The sequence below is a fragment of the Ricinus communis genome, chromosome 7, assembly GCF_019578655.1.
Source record: "Ricinus communis isolate WT05 ecotype wild-type chromosome 7, ASM1957865v1, whole genome shotgun sequence".
Taxonomy (NCBI): Eukaryota; Viridiplantae; Streptophyta; class Magnoliopsida; order Malpighiales; family Euphorbiaceae; genus Ricinus; species Ricinus communis.
In genome coordinates this window covers 338582-354638 of record NC_063262.1, presented here as the reverse complement: position 1 = coordinate 354638, position 16057 = coordinate 338582, and the positions used below count along the sequence as shown (strand labels likewise).

Genomic DNA, 16057 nt, shown 5'->3' with positions numbered 1-16057 from the left:
CCCATACTCACTAGACCAATTTACCTATTCGTATGCGGATTGATAAATTGCGTAAGAGAGGAACTAGTATCAGACTCAAGAGCCTACAGTTGGACTTACTAGTTTAGGTTAGGCGGAGGAATCCCTGGTTGATTCTCTGGATCATCTGGTTCATTCTTCTTGGCTAACAGACTAGTCTCAGTGTAAGACTATTGTCTTAGAAAGGGGAATCTTAGAATAAGAGTTTTTCTGGTAAGCAAATTGAACTTACACCGCAGCAGACCGCGTTCGTAGGCCTCTTCAGGGATCTCAAAGACAGTTAAACCGCGGAATGCAAGACTTGGATTTCCTAAGAGCGCTTTCAAGAGCGTTAACTGCCCTTTCTTACGAGGCATTCAATGCCCTTGATCTCGCCCAAGGGGCTTTTTTCAAGGAGTGCAATCCAAGGATTAGAAGCCCTGCCCCGGAAAACGCCCTCCCCAACTCTTGGTTTTAGTTGCACTTGCTCTTGCTGGAAGCCCTTGCAAGAGATCCAAAACCCTTTCTTCCGGGCATTCAATGCCCTTTCTCCTTTCTATTTAAAGGCATTTGACTAGGTCAGTGAAAAGGCGGGGATAGGCCCAAGGCTTTCTCAAGGAGTGTAAATGCCAAGGATTACGAGACGGTAGGGAATACGAAATCAACCCCAACTCTTGGTTTTAGTTGGTTTGCACTTGCTGTAAGAGCTCTCAAAGAGAGGAAAAGACTTGGATTTAATGCACTTGGATTACCTAACAGCTCTTTCAAGAGCTTTAATAAGCCCGGGCATTAAGCTTGATTACAGGGGCTTGCACTTAGCCATACGATGCTTAATAAGCTCATTATGGCAAGCAGCAAGTCAGTCTGCGCATAGCATACTCTCTCATCAGTTATTCTCCTTCGGTCGAAGGGGAAAGCGAGAAAAGCATTTAGCCAAGACCGTTAAGGTCAGGACGGGTATAAGCGAGAAAAAAAGCGGAGGCCACTATCTTATCTACATACGCTATTGATTGAGTAGCCAAAAGAGTAGAGAATCCAAGATAGGGTTTAGCGAGAACAGCAGCTTTCCCAAACTTAAAAATAGAACAAAGGAGATCAAAGAGCTGGAAAAAACCTTTCTTATTTCTTAGAAGTCGTTTTCACCTGATTGATCGTATGTCTTAGCCAGAAAGCAAGACCATACTTCCTGCCGGGTGGGAATGAACGGATTTGCAAGAGAGATACCGTTACTCCTTTTGCAGGGGTACCTTACCGGATTTTTTATAGAATAGTTGTAAAAAAACCATATCAGAACAGAACAGGAATAGGACAAGTCTTTCAAACTCCACAATACTCCTGCTCTCTCATTGGATTGCTGGAAATACTCCTTCTAAGAGTTAAAAACGGGAGAAAGACGCAGATGCTTTCTTCTTCTTAGTGTAATTGTAAGAATATTCATTCTATCCCTTACTCTACTTTCTTTTTTAGGGAGCAATTCTCTTCATATTCTTTCGAGTAAGCAACTCAATCCGCAGCAAAGGAAACTGAGGCTGCAACTGGCTCTAATGGACTATAGAACTTATCTTAATGTCTTATATATCTAGTAGTAACTAAGAGAAAGAATAAAAAGTAGAAGCAGAAGCTATTCCTGACTCCAACATTGAGTATAGGTATAGGTAACTGGCCTTAACTCAAGATGCAATGTCTTTTCATAGCGGTAAGAAGAGAGCGGTAAAACAGAATGGATTTCATAAGTTGAGTCAGAGGTACTCATCCTAGTATTCTACTCTAGCCTCATATCTCGTTAGAACGGTTCGCTTTCTCCCCTTTTTTGTTCTCGTCTAAGCTGTCGGTCTCAGTCCTTCAGTGTCGGTATCGGTCCTGGAAAGTGGAACTAACCTTAAGAAGGAGATTTTGAATATCCGGTGAAGAAGGCGGATTGAACAGAAGGGGAAGAGGAGATGAAGATTGGGGTTCACCAGGCAAGAACGATAGGTCCGTAGTGTGACAGGCTAGGTACGCCGCTCACCTGTATCAGTGTTGGGGGTAGAAACTGAAAGATTATAAAAGGGATTAGACGCAGAAGAAGAATCTTGTGCTGGGCACGGTCCTATTGATGTTGATTCAATTGAAAAGCGGGCTACTGCATGTACCTGCCGCCGTGAGAATTCATTTTGTCTTTCTTCATTAGATGCGGTTACCCCTTCTCTTACCCTGTGCTAGAATAGTAGTGAGTCGCTGGCCTCAATCAACTGTATTCAGAACTGTTGAGGAAGCCACCCTCATGTACTACTATAAAAAAAGAACTACTACAGATAGACTAGAACATCTCTTATGTCAAACCATTCGATTGAATGCAATCTCTGATGTCAATGAGACGAAAAGAGATATATACAATGAATGTAGAGTCTTTGAAAGCATCTGAAAAGCCAACAACGGGCACAGTCGATCGTAGGGAGAAAAGTGGCATACCTTTTATCAGCTCTAGGCTACTTTCTTCTCTTATGAAATGAAATTGATAGTTAGAAGTCCCGCAGGCGTGACTTTCTATTATATATGATCCCACTCGTCATGTTCAAAGGGTTGTCGAACCTCTACCATTTGAGGCCTTTCGAGGACTAATGTTAACTTTTAATCAAAGCGCTAATCTATTCCGCCTCCAAACTCATTAAAGTGAACAAAGTCAACCGATGCCTTAGCCTTGGGGGATTCCCCCGGGTACTTTAGCTAGCTATTCCTAGCATCGTTAATAGTTCTTCGCTAAACAAGAGACTAATGGAATCGCATCTGAGTCAACCGGAAGTCAAGGAGCCAATAGCCTTTCCTTCCTTTCTCTACTATTCGTGCACCTTAGGCTACAGAATTGACCTTTCGGCCTGGTCCTTTCCTTTACCGGTCCATTCGGTCGATCGACGGATGTGTGGAGCAAAGATCAGGGCGTATACCTGGTGACTTAGAAAAGGCTATTCTTGGAAATTTCCTGGAAAATATCTACTCTGAATGGTTACTGGACAAGAGGTTGGATTCCCGAATCAAAGTCGGTTCTTCTTAAGGAGATTAGTCAAAGCGGCAGCCCGACCCCGAACCTACGATAGTAGTTTACCTTGCCAAGAAAAGATCTTTAACTCATATACCTTTTATGGCTATCCCATTCCTCTATTGCCTTCACCTTCTCATTGTCCATGCAAATGGTCCCTCCCAAGGAAGAGGACTCTTCTGTTCCGGGCGCAGCGGCCGGGCCCTTTGCTAACTAAATGTGACTCCTAATCACACTTCCACGGTAGTGAGTATGACAGCTAGCGTTGATGCCCACAATCGGATGCTAAAGAAAAATCCAATAACAATCGAAAGGGCAGGGACAGTCGATCAATAGGCATGGTGGGATTGATGCGGATCTATTATATGGATGCCCAGAAGAGTAGGAGGTTGAATCAATAGTAAAAGAATCGGACATGGAATGTGCTGTTGAGGGAGTACCGCTAGGCACCCTAAGGGAAGGAAGTAAGCATGCTTCTGATAGACTGACATTTTCGAAAGAATTAGTAAAGCAAGGGTCTGAAGGAGAGCTAAGCAGATCGCTTACAGGCCTTTCTCCACAGGAGCATCCTCAATCTGAGGGAGGCACCATCTGGCCTCGATTCGGGTAATTGACCCTTAGCAGCACAGTAATGAGGAAAACTAGAAAGCCAGTTTGAGGGAACTTGATTGGTCATTCCACTATCCCCCGCTAACAGGAAGTAAAGGGTTGGCCTTCTCTCTGATCGCCCTATTGATGGATTCTGGCAAACAAATGGAGGGAGCTAAACCCGAATGCCAATCTTCAGTTTCTTTTCCGATTGGCGTCTCCTTGCATCTTCTGGTCGAGTTCGTTTAGCATCAATGCTTGTTCCTCGAGTCGATTACGTCTTGGATCCGCTGAAAGAATTTCTTATAATGATCAATCTCATCTGTGTCCTCAACTGGTGGAGGAATAGTTTACCTGAAGAGGGTTTAGTAGGTGCAAAACACATAAGGTGAAAGTGGTACCCTTCGCATACTTATATTCGAACTAACTCAGCGGTTACGCACCGAGCGGATATTGCAAAGAGACGGTAATGCTAATTAAATCAATTAGTTAACAGCTGATAAGCGACAGCGGATTTGCTACAACTCATCCGTGAAAAAAAAACATTATATAATAGAAAACTCATATTCGCTGTTCTACGCCGATCGGAGTTCACCTTCCCGCTGACTCTAATTCCTTCTTTCCTAGTCTGCCGGTGGCACGTAGGTGGGACACCGAGTCTGCCATCGAAAGCAACTCAAATAAGAGAATAGTCCTCGCTTTCCCCAGCTCTTGATCTTTGCCTTGGGCTTGGAACCCTAACCTTCCCCTCTCCTATGGGAATTAGGAAAAGGTTTTTCTTCTCCTTCGTCCCACATCCGAGTAGGAAAGAGACAGGAGACAGGCAAGAACGTCACTAGAAGCACCGGAATGACTAGCCACGTCTTTCTTTTTTCGCCTTGGCCACCGAATCGTCTGAATTAGATTATATAGGAAATAGATCCATTTTCTTCGATGGTTCTACTAATATAAAAAAAAATAAAGAAAATAAAAACCAATACCGACAGCACTCCCCAAAGTTCCATTGATTCATCTATCTCAATCCGTCGATAAGAGCTCTTGGGAAGCTAAGAATGAACAACAAAAGGGGGTCCGCGGTTGTTAACCGGGGAAATTAAAAAGAGGATGGGAGACAGGGCAAATCGAAGATCTACGTGACCCAATTTTTCTGTAAAGGCTCTAAGCATTACGTTCACGAGCAGAATCTTTTTCGATCAACTATGTCCGTACGTTCAGCGATTGTTCCAGCTCTGATTTTCGCTAAATAAGGTAAAGTCAAGATGTATGTCGTCCTGACGTGAACGGACGCTTTTTCATTAGACTGTTATAACCTTAAATACCAGTGCTTTGGGTAGATCCTTATTTGATCTTTCTTTTTTGAATATCCTCTTTCCTTGTTCGAGCGGCAAGGGCTTAAAGAAGCGACCAGCTCAAGCGATTGAGAGAGGATTTGTTGTTACCTTATTCTCCGGATGATCCTTTTCGGATCAAGGCTGGGGCGTATGCCAGGTGACTTAGAAAACGCTATCCTTGGGACATTTCTGTGTTAGTGGGGATTTCCTGGAAAATCTCCACTCAGAATGGTTACTGGACAAAAGCGCCTATTAATTCGGTCAAAGTCTCCATTTTTCCACCTCTGGAGATCCACAACCTGGAGTAATATATAATATATATATTTTTTCAGTAGGGTGATACCGGGAAAGTGAATTTCAGCCCTTATCAGAGAGGGGTTCTCATCTAAGGGATGTGCGCAGTACAAAGCAGCTAGTTATGTCCCCAAACAGCGATTTCGAACATCGGATCTCGATATTTTGTGATATTTGTCGATGATTTTTCACGGATATGGGACCCATCTGAAAGAGGATGTTATAGGGCGCATTTTTCCTGACTCAAAGTCAAAAGGCCTCAGGCTCAGGGATCTTGCAAGTTGGTCATTGATGGCTGCTATCCGCCGCCGAAGCGGCTCAAGGGATGTTTCTAAAACTACAAGGTAGCCGTAGGGAGTAATGGTTGTCTCAGAAAAATAGCCAGCTTCGAAGGAATCTACTTTCTATTTTAAAAATCTATTCCTTCAAAGCCCACCCCTCACTACACCCATGGTTGGCTACTTGTTCAAATCATTCCTTCGTCGTCGGAGCGCAGTGTTAAGATTGTTGTGAACGCGACACCAGAGAGCTTGAAAAGAGCGCGAGAACTTCCTTCTGTCCGGACTGCCCAACTAAGGGAAAAAGCTTTAACCTACCCCGCCCACCTCCCTTGCTCGAAGATTGAAAAGCGGGAACTTTTCGAGTGATGAAAGAGAGGGTCTTCTCTTACCCACAGGATCAAGGGTGAAAAAACATCTAAGTTTGAACCAGGGGCCCCCCTCTTAAGTAGAAAGCGTTGTAACGGAGTCTCTACGCCTTTGTTTTACCTTAGCAGTTGGCTCAACGCTAACCTTCCCCACCTTCTAAGGTAAGGGTACAAGGGTACTAAAGCTGCTTTTCACCCTTCCCATAGGGAAAAGGGCTCTCTCGATATCCTTCTCGTCAGAACTCTTCCTTCTCTTCACCACCAGAACCATCATCCACTAAAACACCCGAACCAACCAACCTAAACCTTGTTTCAAAGCTAGAGCTTTTCTCTAGCTCATTTTATAAATGAATTACTTTTTATACGACAAAAGACGAGCTCTCTTTCTCAAATCTCCTATCCTCTGACCGCTTGCGCATTTTGCAAAGCAATGAGTGCTTGCTTCCTTTGCTTCTTTCTGCTTTCTCTTCTTCTGCTGAAAATCATTCTCATTCTTCTCAACTATTTTAGAAACATAGATTCCCAAAACCCTAACTTTAGGATCCAAAAAACCGTAACATTAGGTTCGGTACTACGATCTTGGCTCTTTTCGATAGACAACGCCAAATCTTGAAAAGGAAGGGAAGCTACTTCTACACCCATTCTCATGGTCTTTCTAACGAGAATTTTGGCAGTGGGACGAAAAAGGCTTCCACCCACGGTTAAAGGGAGAGGCCCTTGACACGAAATTTTTTCGCAAACTCAAGAGTGGAGGTTATAGATTTAGATTCATATATTTTGACCCCCAAGTCATTGAGCCACTCACGATAACGTGCAGCTACAGCCGGATCCCCGATGACGATGTCGTCACCAAGGAGGGCGTAATCCCGAAAACGACGCCCGGGGTTTTCCTCCTCAGCTGCACACCACACTACAAAGTGGTGACAGAGGGCAAACCTTCTGCCCGACCGTTTTTTCGAGGCAGCCTGCTCTTGCTCAGGTGCCTTGAGTGCTGCAGATGGTGTTCGTGATGCTGGCGATTTTTGTGTAGCTGGTGGAGCTGAAGCTGTAAACTCTGATGCTGCCGTTTCGGCTTACGACTTTTTAACTTGAAAGTGAGCGAGCCGGTTGAGTTTGTTTGGCGGGCCCGCATACTTCGAGTCACCATCCGTTGAGCCGAGGACGGTGCTGAAGAAATGATGGGACTTCTTCTTTCTTCCCTGATTGAGAATGCATGCTGGCTGACGGGTGCTGAACCTCCTTTTACTTTCATGGTCCGGGTTTGCTTTTGCCTGGGCTGGTGACCTTTCCGATGTTGCGATGATCTGGATGGCTGCCTCTGCTCGGGAATGAGTCCATATGTGGGTTCAGGAGGAGGAGGACTTCGACTCTCAACTCTTTCTTGATCAGGGAGTTGCTGCTCTTTGAATGTCAAAAGCTTGTTGATTCCTTGCGAGAAGTAAGAAAACGTCAGTTGATGCCCACCATCGGACATACTCCAAGACCATCTTGCCCTCTCTGTCATCCGGCATTATCACGAAAGCAGCCCCGGTGCCCTTTCTCATCATATGTGCCCAGTATTCTGCCAGTTCCGAAAAGGTTAAAGATGAAGCGCTTGACGTCGTGACCGGGTGCCAGAATGAATAGGTCAAAACAAAATTGTCTTGCAAACTGGTGGAGATTGTACGGTTATGCCCGAAGCACGTTGCCCTGCCGTAACGTCAGAATGCCGCATCGCATGGAGATCAGATACTATCTTTGATGCATTTTCACAACAGCAATAAGTAGCAAGGGCCCTTTTCATCGACCTTGTCGACTAATCATACAAGATTTAGGGCATCTCTTAAATACCATGCTTGTAGGGCCGCCACGTGAAGCTCATCGGATGACGAATAAAGAGCCTGGCCATCTTCGCATTGAACTTCCCGGCTTCAATGTTCTCAATTGCAAGCATTTCCGGGACATAATCTTTCAGCTTCCCCAGGTCCGGAAGCGGCAATCTCATATACAGCTTAGGAAAATACTGGTCCAACCATGCATAGAAGTAGTGGACCGGGAATTCTGCATTGCACTGGCCTGGACCCAGTTTATCTTGGGCAACAGCGCCCAAACCGTAATAAATGCTGGCAAGGACGGCCGGAGCTATGGCTACTCTCTTTCCCTGCACCAAGAACCCGGCCATGACGAATGTTTCCGAGCGAATGACGTTGCTGCGGTTGTTCGGAAGGACAAAACGGCTCAACCAACAAGAATGCGGCTAAGTCGTCTCACTTGAGAATTCCGGAGTCGGGCTTCGGTAACCAGCAGCAAGGACTTCTTCTTCTCCAGCATATTATGCCGCTGGACCTGTGGTAGAATGGAAGTAGGCCGTCTCTGACATACCTTTCTTCTTGGCTCTATTAGGCTGTGGGGCCTATCTCTCAATTTCACTCTTGAAGAAATGGTTCACCCATAGGTGATGGTCAACTTTTGTATATTGATTACGAAGCGCCAAGCGTTGGTACTTCGCGAAAAGTTCCCGGGCACACTCTGAATGGTACTTCTCTTTTTCTTTTGAAATCTCGTCGAAGCCGTACAATTTTGAATTCCAAGGTATCTACGATTCGTCGTAAACTTGGCCGTAAATAGGAAGGCTGGCGATTTTCTTCAGGTCCCACAAGGTTTTTTTCTTCAAATGTAGGCGTTACCCAGCTCCACTACTCAGAAGCGTCCCTATAAATGTTTGCGTCCTTTTGGTAATACTCTTGCGCGATTCGGACAGCACCATAAATGCTAGCGTTATCAAAAGTCTCCCGATGATTATATAGAATGAATCTGCTTTGTCCATTCTGGGAGGCCGACGATATAAGACGGAGATCTCCTAGTGCGGAAGTGCCCGTCCCATTGAACTTGCCCGCTCATAATTTGGCTTCAGAGAGTAGGGAACCCAGTCCTATCCCAATGTCGTTGCTCGAGGTTCCAGCAAGTACACCTCGTCGTAACTGGTAAATTTATATGTCTGAATTCTTTTTGCTTTCTTCCCCGGGCTTTGTTTATTTGTGAAAGAAAATTTCGAGTATGAAATAAAGATTCACACAAGAAAAGTGATCACAACAATCTCCCTTTTTTTAGGGTCTTTATTAAAATGGTGGTGGGTTACACACTCTTGGGAAGTCTCTCGGCTTTCTCGTTAATTACATATACTAAAGGAGAAGACATTTGATTCTAAGATCAGTGAGATCTTTACATTTTTAAAGATAAGAAAATGAGAAGAAGATGCAAGAATTCCGGTCTTCGAGGCCTTGCTACCTTGTCTTTGTCCTTTTGGTTCTTGGGGACTTAATCTCCTCCTTATCCTATTGAGAGCTTCTCTTTCTTTCTCCTTCAAGCACTTGAGTGCCTCTTCAAAGCTCCAAGTGTGAAGTCGTTTGTAAAAAAACTTGTGCGCATGTATATGTGAGGTTTATATATTTTATTTATAGCCTTCGTATTTTTTTTCCAATCTCCTTTAGGACTCATGGCTTTGTGCCAAGTATCATAGGGGACCCGGATTTGAATACTCTTCTTTAGAAAAAGGGGCTGAACATTTGTCTCTTATTTCCAAGGAACAAGCACGAAAAAGTCACCCAAAACGGTCTAGGGCGCCAAAAAAATTTATATAACTTCTTGAAAGACTCGATGAATTAATATTCCATTCCCTCACTAGCACTACTACTAATTCCCCTTCGATAGGAATTCGATGTTGGAGCTTGGAATGCTATCTAGCAATCATAGTACAATGGAGAAAAGCGATATTTTGACTAACTTCTGTTAAACCAAGATATTCTCTACTTTTGCTTTCATTAGCTTGATTCCTAAGACAAAAAGTTTAGCCATTCCTATCTTAAATGAGTCCGGTAGGATTGTTCCTCTTCAAACAAAGGAACAAACTCTTCTTTATGATCCAACTTTCTCTTCCAAAATGTCTTGAGCCCTAGCACTATCCTTATTATATGCCAAAATTTCCCTAGAATCCTGAGGTTCTATCCTATACTCACTCCCTTTCCTACTCCTCTACCCTCACCCAAAATCCACCAAAGTAAGCCTTAGCCATGGAATCCAAGAGCTTGTGAGGTAGAGAGAGACCTTCCTTAGGTTCTCCTTCTTCACTTCTCTTTCCCATCAAGCCTCTTCAAGGAAGCTAGCTTGCTCTGGCGGATCAAGACGACTGACGAAAGGGGGAGAAAGGACAGATCACCTGCCGATCTGTAATCAAAGAAAACTATACCTGAAGAATGGGATAGAGATTGACCGGCACAAAAAAAGCCATCTCTATCAATCTACGCTCATTGATGAGACGGCTACATAGAGAAGAAAGTATACCCTTTCCCTTTGTCACCCTCCTTTTCACTTAAAAGGTAAGAAAAGCTACAAACTTTGGACTCAAGGTGGGATCGAGGATGAAATCAAATAGCGAATGCACTTGTGGTTAAGACAGGTCCTGCATCTCCTACCTAATGCAATTGACCGACCCGGCATCTCTTTCGTTCAATAATGCCCTCGCTTCAAAAAAAAACGCTATTTACCAATAAGAATAGGAAAAAGACACTACCTTTTTGAATTGAAGAAGCCGAAGGGGTGAACGAGCGCTGCGGTAACGAGCCGTAAGAAAGATGAGCAGAGCATTCTTTCCGCCGGCCTTTATAGGAGTAGGAGAGCGTGGTAAGATAGATAGACGTCCAATCTTGCAGCAGCTAGTTGCTCGGCCTTAGTCTTGGGCTGATCTCACACTTCAATCAACCTCTTCGTACTTCGATCCAATCGATCGATCAAGAGGCTAATCTCTTTTGTTTAGGCCAGTAGCTAAAAAAAAAAAAGTCCTCGCTTTCTCTTGAACAAGGGAAGGACAGCATAGCATTAGCTTCAATTGAACAAGCTCAACCTTGAAAAAGAAAGGTGGTAGGCCGAAGAACCGTTGAACGCTTCAACTTGGCCACTGAAGAAGGCGAAGGCTGGGCAAGAGACTGGGCCAACTTACTGCCATGCCATGGTTGAAGCGCTCTATAGACGGAACTCTTTTTTAGGTATTAGATAGAGGAGAGAGGACACCACTCAGCACCCCACGGAGCGGTAAGGTTCAATGCCTAACAAAAACAAACGGCCAAAAGCAAAAAAAAATGGCTGAGAGGAGAAGAAAAAGAACGCATGCATGGAGTCTGTCGGAAATGAAAAAATCTATGAAAAGACATCTAAGGCTAAGAAAGAATTCAAGAAAGTCCATTACTGAGAGAAGTGGTGATCTCGTCTTGCTTGCTGGGAGAGAGGAAGCTTCCGGACCACCTTTTTCAGCCAGATAGCGAGCGATCACTCAGCAATGAACACTAACTGAAAGCGGCCGAGAATGAGTACCTATCCCTTACGGGAATCGAACCCGTGTCTTCGACATGAAAAGACGATGTCCTAACCACTGGACGAAAGGGACCAAAAAGCCATTCTTCATATACCTCAGCTCCGAGAATAGAAGTGGTTCGTTTTCTTTCTATACGCAATTCACGATTTCGTTTGTGTTCATGTTGGCGATTTCTGATGTGAATTCGGCGGGTCGTCCCCCCTTCCTACGGGTTCCCCCACCGACCCAGTGATACACCAACCACGCTCCTTTCCTTTCTCCGATCATAAAGTCCCCTGATCTCTTTCTTTGTCTTTCATCCCCCCCTGAACAGAATAAGTAAGGCCCCGTTCTTTCTAATTCAAAAAAGAAAAAAATAGGGGCGGGGCGAAGCGCCCGTTTGAAGTGTCGAAGGCCTATGCTAAAGTAAGAAAGAAAGTACGTTAAGGTTACGAAGTCACTTTTCGAACTATAAAGAAAGGGAGGCTAAGGGCTTACTTTGTAAGGTCAGCTGGTTAAGAAAAGCTTAGGTTATGAAATCGCTTAGCCGTTAATTAATTAAGTAGTAGTGAGGCGTCAGCTGTAGATATAGACTAGGCTAAGGGACGGACTTCATCTCTTCTATTCTCTTTACTTACACCTTACACTTCCGCTGAGTCTAACGAGGCTCGGGTGCGGAGCCTTCCACTGTGGACCGAGACTACGCAAAGGTAGAACACCATAGAAACTTCGCTGACTTTCTCATAAACCTTGATTTTGCTACGCTCAATAAGAATCCAGAATAGCGGAAATCGGTTCGTGTTCCGCTTCCAAAGTCAGTCGTCTTTGCCCAAGTGTGAACTGCAGACGACTCTCCAGTGATTCCATTCCTTCTTTCTTGACTTCTGGGTCAACCCGCATGGGTTGGTTGAAGAGGGTCAGCCAAACAGCGGGCAGCTCCATTTTGTACATTTGCTGAGGCAGACCAATTAGGCATTTTAGAAAGGGAAGGGAACTTCTCACCGAAGGGGGCAATAGGAATGAAGGAGGCGGGAAGCTACCGCTTCTAGAATGCAAGCTTATCCTTGACTTTACTTTTTATTTTAGAGCGTACCTGAAATAATAAAAAAAAGTTTATGGATGAAGTAATCGGAGTGACAAATGGTTACGGTTGCGGAAACCGGAGAAAGTCGGGAACCGTCGGTTACCTTTTGAATCAAAGTAGCGACAAGCCGAGTACTACGGGGGAAGCTTTGCTTCGTAGACAGCTTCGCTTCCTCGTCGCTTCTTTCTGGCGACTAGCTTCTCAAGTGGGTGGCTTGGTAAGCAACAAGCTACCTTCAGCATCGGTAAAATCCCTATCAAAAAAGAATAGGCCGGAATGGTGGGGAAGGAGGCCCTCCCTACTTCAATGGAAAGGGGGGAATCGCCGTTTCACAGCCGTTCCTCTACAACTACCTTTCGCCCAGGGGACATCGTCGGAGAACAATGTCGGGAACAGGGTGAGAACCTTCCGTTGTTACGCCCTTTAAGTGTTGGTTCTTCCATATTTAGATATGGAGATAGATCCAGAGATAGAGATCTATATCTTTCTATCGATAGATGGATATATTGAGAAATGGATATTGATCTGCTTTCAAGATCTATGAACAAGAGAGATCCCTAAATATCCATTTGAAAAAAGAGATGAATAAATAGAAATAGATAGGGCGGAGCCAGCTGAAGGAAGGTCGCGTGAGCGCCCCTGCAATCTTTCTAAGCGAGAAACTTGACTTTGAGAAAGAAGGGCCTTATATTCTAATATTAGTAAAGGCGCGTTAGCCTATCTGCGGTCATAGGGTAGGGGGGTTCAGAAAGGATCTGATCGTAGATAGAGACTGAAACCGGGGGTAGGGGCGGATGTAGCCAAGTGGATCAAGGCAGTGGATTGTGAATCCACCACGCGCGGGTTCAATCCCCGTCGTTCGCCCATCAATAAATGGACCATTTGTTACGGAGACACAAGACAAACCTTTCCCGACTAGAAAGAATTTGTTCTGCAAGAGTCAATTCATCTCTTGGCTTTCAAACGCATCCAAGCAATTGGTATCCGATTGAAACATAGAAAGCATAGATTCGCGTCGCCTACTTGGATTCCGCCCCTGTTCACTTTGTCAACATAAAGAGTAAAAAAAGTTACCTACCAGGTTGCGGGAACGAGAGTGACCGGGTTTAAGGATGAAGGATGCGTCACGACAGTTTTTTTATCTTACTTTGCCCGATAGAAAAAGAGTTGACAAAGGTAACCGGAGAAAAAGAAAGACTTAGGTTGCTTTGTCAACTTGAGTAGTGTTTCCAAAGGGAGATCTTTCCCGCTGAAAAAAGGGAGTGTGCCTTTTGAGGCCCTAGAAGTAGGTCAAAAGGGCCCTTCCCAGGCCGGTTGAGAAAAGCTTTTGATTTTCGTTTTAGAAGACAATAAAGATTTCTTTGATCACTATAAGTAGGCCTGTAGTCGTAGTAGTCGGCATTCCTACGCGCCCGCCAGAATGCCTCCTTGGTTCGGGACGAAGCCACGCCGCCGATAGGCGGGGCGGTAGAAGCGAGTCGCCAGAAGCTGCTACCGCTAGTAGCTTGCCTTGCTTCCAAGCCGAGCTACCGGGTGAGCTTAGTTTACGTTTACTCTCAGCCTTGCCAAGCCAAGCCGATAGGCGGTCTTCTTTCCAGTGAAGGCTCGCTTCGTTATTAGACTCGTGTAGCGAGAGATCATGAAAATAACGTAAAAAGGAATTTTTTATATAGTCTAAAAAAGATAAAATAAGGAACCGAAGAAAAGAAGTCAATGAAGCCAAGAAGTGGAGCAAAGAAGTATCCTTTAAAAAAAAAGGGAAGAAAGCTGTTCATTCTACAACTCATGAACAGCACTCCCACCGTGCCCTTTGCAGCAAGAGATAGCTGCAGTTATTCAAAAGCAGAAGGAACTTGAAGAGGGGTTTGTTTGTGGAGGTAAGCAATAGGAAGAAGAAGAATGTGCGCAGTCGCTTTCAGGCGGGCGCACTAGATCAACCCTTGATCCTAACCCTCGGAGTGGTCAAAAGAACCTGGTGGGGGTTCACCACTCTCAGAATCATCCATGGAGCTCATGGATCGAGCGTCAAAAGAAGGACCTTGCCTAGGTCCGGCATCCATCAAGAGAGTAGAAAAGGAACCCTCCGTGTGTTCATCAGGTGACAAAGCAAGAGGCAGGTTCATTGTCCTTCAAAAGAGAGAGAGGGGATGAGCACCCTCCAATTAGACCAAAAGAAGGTCTATCATCACAGCAAGCAGCATCACTGGTAGAGATCACATCACAAAACGGATCAACCTGGGGTCTTCTTCATCCCCGTCTCTCTTTCGCTTTCTCTTTTCCTCCCAAAGTTCTATCCTTTCTTCTTCAGAAAGACCTAGTCCACCTGATTGATCCTACGGTCAGCATCGGTTTGATTGGGGAGATAATCCCCTGGCTTTCTCTGCCTCAAACTTTCCTAGGCTGGTATCCTAGTTGGAGCATGATTTTCCATGCTTCCCTACTGGGTTGATATCCATCTACCCGCGGTTTATATCTTTTCCTGCTAAGCTTAAGACACAAGGCAAGAGTCACTGACCGAAGGGATAGAACGATTGACTTACTTACCGACGGGCAGAGAAAAATCTTCCTGGGCTTACTGACCGAAGGGACGGGAAAGCCTCATTCGAATCAAATCCCATCTCTGTTGTTGAATAGGGGGATGGGTAATTTAAGTTCTAAGGTCACCCTTCTCGGAAAGCGAATCCTGCTCCCGCACGCAAGCCCTGGTTGATTGAATAGAACCTGAGGACAAAACAGCAGCAGATCAATCCGATAGCATATCTATACCTAGGAGCAGCACCTGTAAGCGGAGCCGAGCAGGGCTGGGAGCGAATACATACCCCAAGCCAGTCACAGATACGGATCGAGATACAGATGTTAGTCCAGGGGCATAGATCCAGCAGTAGACTTTGAACCCGGCCCTTCAATAATTTCCTTCCTCTCACCACGAGCCCTCCTCTCTCTGAAGGGTGACGATTTCTGATCACCGGATTCAAGAGCTTTTGGGGTGTGGGTCGGCTAGAGGAAGAACATTCTTTCGGATCCGGGGAAAGGTAGAAAGCCAATGGAAGATCTACATGGCTGGGGGAGAGATTGCTAATTCAATTCGATCGAGACAGCTGATGAACCGAACTCCAACCGAGATGTATTTCATTTATCCCAATTCCGACTATACTGACTATACCTACCGGACTGACCGGAATGACTGGAGCTAGACCTTCTCACTCTTTCTTTATTCTATAACGTATTCCTTGGTCCTATTCCGTACCGCGGGGTCAGTAAGAAATCCATCTATGTCTAAAAGGGGGGTTCATTTTTTAATGGACCGAGGAGAAGGCTAAGGTTACCTTAGAATGCCAATGCTTTTCACAGATGGAGATGGACGAGAGAAGTTTTGTCACCAAAGACGAGACGAGCGGGAAAAGCCTTGCTGTCCTCTCCAAGCTTGACTCGAAAACAAAAAAAAGTCTGATCTTCAAATGAAGCCATAGAATGTTCGCCTTTTGATTTTGATTGAGTTTCCGACCGAAGTGCTTTTCCGACGAATGTGTGTAGCCTGATAGCTCATGGGTGGACCACCTTAGCAGGTGAGAAGTCCGGTTTAGTATCCTAAACTGAAAGAAGTCGACTCTGGTTCGGGCTACTGAAATGAAGCAAAAGCTGTTGACTCCAAAGACCGAGGTTTGGTTTGGATTCCTGAAGAGCACCCTGCACTCTAGCTCAAAAAGGTGACAAAGCTTAATCTTAGTGGTTGGGTGGGTCGAGAAGACGACCTAGTACTACTTTTCTCGAAGGA

At 45.0% G+C, this 16057-nt stretch overlaps 1 protein-coding gene and 1 non-coding gene across 2 annotated transcripts in view; one reads left to right on the top strand and one right to left on the bottom strand.

Moving 5' to 3' along the window:
- Positions 1 to 11219: 11219 nt before the first annotated feature.
- TRNAE-UUC lies at positions 11220 to 11291 on the bottom strand. The gene has a single exon. It is a non-coding gene; the product is annotated as a tRNA-Glu (tRNA).
- A 2699-nt stretch (positions 11292 to 13990) lies between these two features.
- LOC8261561 (ATP synthase subunit alpha, mitochondrial) overlaps positions 13991 to 16057 on the top strand; it is a 5930-nt gene continuing 3863 nt past the window's right edge. Inside the window, exon 1 of the mRNA XM_002535484.4 lies at positions 13991 to 16057. This exon is cut by the window's right edge and continues 3863 nt beyond it. The gene's annotated coding sequence lies outside the window, so the exon portion shown is untranslated.